Genomic DNA, 7,192 nt, shown 5'->3' with positions numbered 1-7,192 from the left:
AGCGGCCCCACTGACTGATGCCTGTCAGCTCACATCTGGCTGCAAAAATAAATTAGGCTTATGAAGACAAATGAAAAGGCCTGCCCTGCCACCGCGAGGGAGGGAGGGATTGAGGGAGGGGAACGTGAGGAGAAGTGGAGGAGAGAGAGAGAAAAGAGAATTCATGAAAGGAAGAGCGGCAACCTGCTGAGAGAGAGAATTCCTCCTAAAGGGAAGATGACGTCGCACGGCACCACTTACAAATACAGATTTTTATTCATTTAATCTTGTTCGGTACATCTTTATTCATCATTTTCATATCCTGAGGAAAAGAGCTCACAAAACGACCTGCGAATGAAGTATCTGAACTAACTAATTAGTTCTAACTAATTTGTACTTGGATTGAAGATTCATACTTGGGACAAAATCGGGAGAAGGAAATCGGCCACATTCATTTCTCGCACTATGGCTCAATGTATAATGTAAAAGATTTTACTCTGAAGAAGAAAAGATTCACATTCAATGCTGAAGATTCATATTTGAAAGTACAAATACTTTCTTGCTCTGAGGGAAAGATAGTTTGCTGAAATTGGTGCCATCACCGACATTATAAATCTGTTGATACTTTGAGGGATGTTGCTAATCTAAGATAATCAGAAGACATTTTAAGCTGAAGACGACAGTTGAGTATGAATCTTTTCCCATTCTCTAACAAAAAAAAAAAAAAAGATTCATGCTCAGAGCTCAGTCTGTTTAGTCAGAGCAGAAGATTCATACTGAAAGTGAGCTCAACACTGGTTCACCTGATTTATTTATACATTTAGACCTGACACCTAACAAGGCCGAATTTTATATTTGAAAAAATGTTTCCACTCCAGTTAGTACCACTTAAATTGGATGGGATTATCGACTATAGTTGCACTGCCTCTACTGTTGTGAAATCATCGTGAACCCAACAAACAATTAAGATACTTTCCTTAGAGCAATTGGTGAGCAGCAGTTACAGTAGTCAACATTTAAAGTGGATCAAAATAGTTTTTCAAAAGTCAAAACAAGAATGGATGTTGAATAGTTTTTGGTGATGAAACATTTGGAATACTTCAAATGTTGACTGCTGTGCATGCGCACTCATCACGTTTTAGTAACTGTACAACTCTCTTGGAACTTTACCAGATGCAATGCTAAAAAAAAAAATTAAAAAATGTCAGTACTGATTTGTATCGAATTCCAGTATCATGACAACAAAGGTGAGCAGTACTAAACTGAACCATCCCATTCCATGCAGCGGAAAAGCACCTTCACTCGTGTGATCTGCGCTAACAGAGTTTTATCCAGGGGTGTCCAGTCTTTCTCCCAAAGAACCTCTGTCCTGAGATTAGTTCCAAAGAACTTCAACAGACTAGCTAAGAAGTTTTAAGTGAGTCTGAAGACCTTGCTTAACCGGTTCAGGTCTGTATAATAACTTTGCAGGACAGTGTGCCTTCCAGGAAAAGGTTTGGACACTGCTGGTTTTATCAAATTAAACCTGCCAAATGTGAAAACATCCTCAAGAGTACCAGTTTTCTCCAAATAGAAATCTTCTGCTTTGAGTACACTGTAAAAACTAACAGTCAACTTTATCAAAAGAATTGAGTGTAGTTTACTCAATTCACTGAAAGTTAATTCTACTCATTTAAAAAGAGTTTTGAACTTTGAACGGTTTGAGTTTCCTTAACTTTCTGCGTTTCATGGTGTACAAATCTTTTCCCCAGAGCATAAATCATTTGTTCAGAGCTCAACGTTTCAAAATATGCATACTACGAATCTTCCGCTTTGAGTGTGAATCTTCAGCTCGCGCTCAGAGAAGACGACTGCTACCCTGAATATGAACTTTTCTCAAATTATGAATGGCTCAGAGTGAGTGAAATTCAACTGTGCATTGCCTGCATTTTTTAACACTTTTTTGTTTTATTGATGTCAGCATCTAATAATGATGTTGCGTGTCTACGACTGGTACTATGCGAAAAAATATAAACCATTCTCAGAACAAAGAACCGACTCACGCTTCGTAGACTTAAACTCACAAACAGAATCTTCCCTTTGACATTCTCTCTGGGTCGAGAACGCAAAGATTCCCATAACAGTCTCTGCGTCATTAAATGTTTACAGCGCGAGGATCATTACACACCACATATTCAGAGCTCGTTTGAGAGGTCGAAGGTCAACCGCGCAGCGCTGGAACCCAGAGCTCAGAGTCTGTGGAATTCATCTATTCCCGCCCCTCAGAGTGAGAGACAGAAAGCACATTTTGAGTGATGGGTGACTGTGCCCTGTAGAGTAGTACACAGCGGTGTGAACTATATTTGACCCCTCTCCTTCCCGCTTTCACTCCCTCTCTCGCTCTCTCTCTTTCTCAGCTGGTGCAAGTAGACTTAAGAATGAAGTTTGCTCAAAAATGATGAATGGATTCCAACAGAGCAACACTCGCAAAATGTAGGATATACCAGATCAAGTTTAATCACTTTGAATACTGTAATTAACAAGAGGAATTATGCGGATAAAAAGTAGCAAGCTTTTGGGAAGAACAAAGCACAGTAAAAACGTGGCTAGAGAGTGCTGAGGAAGAAGGGGAAAAGAACAGCAAGTTGGTGTGTGGATGACAGAAATATTACAGACCCATTTTTGGCAACAGGCAAGCGGCGAAAAGGTGGGAGGGAATTGTGTGTGAGAGAGTGAAAGAACTAGAGATGGATTATATGTGTGTGTGAGTGTGTGTGTGTGTTGTGGATAAGGGGGAATGAACTCTCCCAGGCTTTGTCATATGAGTTTTCCCAAGCTCTGGCCCCTTTGATAAATGACACATGTCATTCTGTCAGAGTGTGACAGTCCAGCTGGGAGGGCCTCTGATGTATGGCCGCACTGCAAAAGGAAATCAGCCTTTTCTGGCATGGACGCAGACCATGCCCTTTATATAAGGTCCCTGCTTTCCTACACGGCTGTTTTTCCCCCCATCTCCCATTCTTTTCTTCTCTTTTTTTTGAACGCGAAAGGAGAGCCTTTTATGAGCAGGGACATGGAGCTGAATTTGTAGATTGATTTAAGGTTTGCGGTGAGGGAATTGCAAACACAGGTCAGATGGATTATGGGTAAAAGCTTTAATTCCACAGCTCTGGGGTTTGTCTTTACCTGAGAGGAAACAAACAGACGCGATATTACTACTAAGAAACTACCAAACTGTACTCGGAGAGACACGCCACGATAAAAACATCAAATGAAAACGTGTCTACTCGCAGTCGTCACTGACAGAAACCAAACATCAGAGGAAGTACTAGAGAAATACTCAAATCAGCTTCATTGTCTTTACAGCTGTGACCTAAATTTAGTGTGAGAAAAGAGGATACTGTGGAAAGGAAGAGAGAGAGAGAGGGAGGAGAGGTTTCATTTTGCATTTTGTTAGTTGACAGTTTGCAGGAAAAGCTCAAGGATGGACGTAGGCGAGCCGAACAAAGAATGTTCGCGCAGGCTAACGTTTTTGCAAGGCAAATATGTAGCCATTTTCAGCATTGAAACTTAGATTTTAAATCGTTTGTATCATGGTGAATTCCTTGTCGGAGGCTGGGCACAATCAAATTAGTCAAATTATCCAATAAACAATCGTGTGTAGAACTTTAAAAGTCACTTCTGCTAAAACCGTGTAAACCAAACAACTAAGCGTTCTCTTTATACGTCTTCATCTGGAATCCTGAACTTTATACAGCCTGTAGGTTACAATCAACAGACACATTAAAAAGACGAAAGGAAAAACATCTGACATATTTTAGTGACAGGAACAGACAGACACTTTTCAGCTCTTACACCACAATAACAGCGCAGAGGCAATAAATCTGCCACCGGGCTCAAAAAACACCTCACACACACATACACCACGAGACTGACACCAGACAAACAGGCAGCGAGACAAAAAACAGAGCTGCGGCGATGAAGTTGTGGAGAAATAGGCACCTGGACAACAGTTTAGGGAGAAATGTACACACAGACGAGCCGTCAAATGGACCCTCGAGGGTGTGGTAGTGCTTTCCTGACCACCTGGGGGTTGTGAACTGTGAATGACCCCATGTTTGATTTGTGAAGGGTTAAAAGAAGGAGGGAATGGGAGAATGGTGTGGCTAAATGAGAGGAGAGTATCATTAACCAATGAGTGATGAGTTTTAGACAGTGCTGGCCCCTCCTCCCTCCCATTCTCCCTGCACTGTCTGTCCCACAACAGTGTCCTAACATTCAGCACCAAAGCCACTATTCACTTAAACATCAAACACACCGCCATTTTGAAACCAAATGGCTGCAACTCCAACAAGGTATTATGTCTAAAAGAAGACACAAAGCTTTTATTTAGTCTTAGGACAATAAATATTAGGATTACTAAGTATTTTATTAGTAAGTACTAGTACTTTTACTTGAGTGCATTATTTGGATACTGTACCCACCACCTATGATTCTAACTGCATTTAAGGTCCAAGCAACAATTCCCAGAAACTAAGGTGGAAAAAGTGCATTAATAAATGGATATGAAATCATATTTATTGGCATGGGAAGGAGTATGCATCAATTTAAACTTTGCTAATAAATTAAAATGTAAAGTGTTTATAGGATGACAACCATTACAAAAGGTCAGTTACTTGCACTAACATTCAATAGTTAGTTGTTTTTTTAATTTTATTGAATCTCTTATTTATGATATATGGATTAAAGTGACAGTAAACCATGTAGTAAGAAGAGTATTTTTAAAAGGCCGTTCATTTTAACATTCATTTAAACTTTCGGTGGCCAAAAATTCAGTACATTTCTAACACATACCCATCAACCCTCCCGTTTTTCTTAGGATTCTATCCTATTTTACAGTTCTATCCCGCTATCATACTGTAAAAGTATTTTCCCATATTTCTCCTGTTTTTTTTTTTTTGTCTTTCTTTGAAAGGTGGCAATAAACATTAAAGAGTCAGGCCTCCCTTTACGCAACCCATACCACCGAACCACCAGGGGCCGCCCCTTGCTCTTAAATGCAAGTACAGCCATCGCCCCTCCTATGCAACCCTCAAAACAGTCATATAGCGGTGCGTGACTATCAGCTGACAGTGATAAATAGACGCTGTTTCCCAAACTAAATCTGTACACGTGATTTGATTTGTTTGAACAGGCATATACGCATAATTAATAATAAAAATATTGGGTCCCTTATTATGGTGGGCATATCCCTTATTTTCACATCCCAATGTTGACAGCTATGCTCTACTATCAACACACTTTTAGATTCCCCTTGCATTGCACATTTCTGCTGTGTGATTGGCTCTTAGAACAATATGGAGTAAAAAAAAGTCCAGAGGTTATCAATGTTATTGACATTAATTATTGTGATTTGATACAATATCATTTATCGGCCCAGCCCTAGTCTGGATTATTTGATAATTTGTGTTTTTTGACACCAGTGACTGTGTGAGGATTTTAAAAGCTTTCAGGCCTAAGAAATTGTACCATTTGTAACTTTAATAATGATTAATTTATTTGAACCGTTTATGCAACCAAGACTACGTAGTATTAGTTTACATTTGATTATTCAATTACTGTATACCTGAAAAGTGTTAACACCCTATGGAAATCAATAAGACACTTTTTTTTTTATTTGAAAAAATAAGACAATTATTTTATTTGTATGTTTTTATTTATTGAATTTATCTATAATTGTAGATTGTTGATTATATTTTTGCTTACACTCGCTTATAGAGTCGAAAATTATAAATCATTTCCAAACAGAAATATTCAAGTCATCTGGTAAAACTGTATTCATTTCGCAATATATAAAACTGCAGAATAAACAAATATCGCAATTGATTTTTCTAATATCATGCAGCCCTACTATTAATCAATGAAAAATAGGCGAAATTATAATTAAATCTTTCTTAAGACAAGGAACATTCCACAATATTTCTGTTTTTCAAGTATATTTGCATTAAATTATCCATAAACTAATGGCCAAATAAAAAATAAAACAGTCCTGTCATAAAACACTTTAAAAAAATTATTTTAAAATGCCAAAATATACATATATATAATAAAATACATATACCAAAATTTTGAATGAAATGTGAATGTAAAAGAACACAGAAACCAAGATATGAAATCAAAATGAAAAATGTTATTAGAAAAGTGCATGGAATCATTTATTAGTGGACTACAAAAAGTAATGATTGTACAATAACTTACTTAATTTATTGAAACTGACCTTTCAGCTATTTAACAAGCTTATAAATCTGTATTTTATCCATTTAATTTTGACTTTAATTCACTGTATCCGTGCGACGGGAGGAAAATCTGTAATTTGAAATCACCCTTTTCTATGCGCAAGAAAACCTTGACAAACATTCTAAGCAGAGTTTAAATGCTTATATATCTTTAAACAAAATGTCCCCTCAAAAAAAATACCAGCCAAAACTAGGCCTAATAGGTGCAGCTGCAGCTTCTCAGAGCACACACTTTTTGTGCAGCATCTAGCTATCTCTCCCATGTGCAGTATTGACGGACGATACTTGAAACAGAGGTATATTTACATGAAAGAAACGACACCTCAGTATTTATGACACGTCCTCGCTGAGGCTCGTCACACGGCGGCTGCTCTGACGGCTCTAAGTAGGGCTGGATTGCGCTGCCATAACCAATTTAACATGGAGACGGTGTGCTAGTGAAGAAGAGCTACACACACACATACGCACATACAAAACACGCCGACACACACATATGTCAACAGTACATTTCAGCAGAACACTGAAACCACTTGTTTCCAATTGTCGGTCAATGAAAAAAAAATTCCCTGGCATATTTCCTGTGTTTTTTTTTTTTTTTTTATCAAAAATATGATTGATGTAATGTAATGTTTTGGTTTAAAACCGGTTTAGACATTGAACTTGTGAATCAACATGTCTCAACGTTCAATAAGACCTAAAAACGCCTGGTTTTATTATTCTGTAGATCAAATTAGGCTTGCTTTTATAAAGCCCAGTTCTGTTAATGGAAGACTAAATGTTTACTTCCTGGATTCGAGTCACCTGACTTTTCTTCTTTACTGCACATCTGTTCATCTCAAGTTCCCAAGCTCAGACTTCAAGGGCTGAGCAGAACAAGTCAATGATCAATGATGCGTCCCTCGGTTAAAGTTCTACCAACCGTATGGCTTTCAGTCAGC

Source organism: Danio aesculapii, chromosome 19 (assembly GCF_903798145.1).
Source record: "Danio aesculapii chromosome 19, fDanAes4.1, whole genome shotgun sequence".
Classification (NCBI taxonomy): domain Eukaryota; kingdom Metazoa; phylum Chordata; class Actinopteri; order Cypriniformes; family Danionidae; genus Danio; species Danio aesculapii.
The sequence above is the reverse complement of the archived record's forward strand: the minus strand, read 5'-3'. Positions refer to the sequence as shown.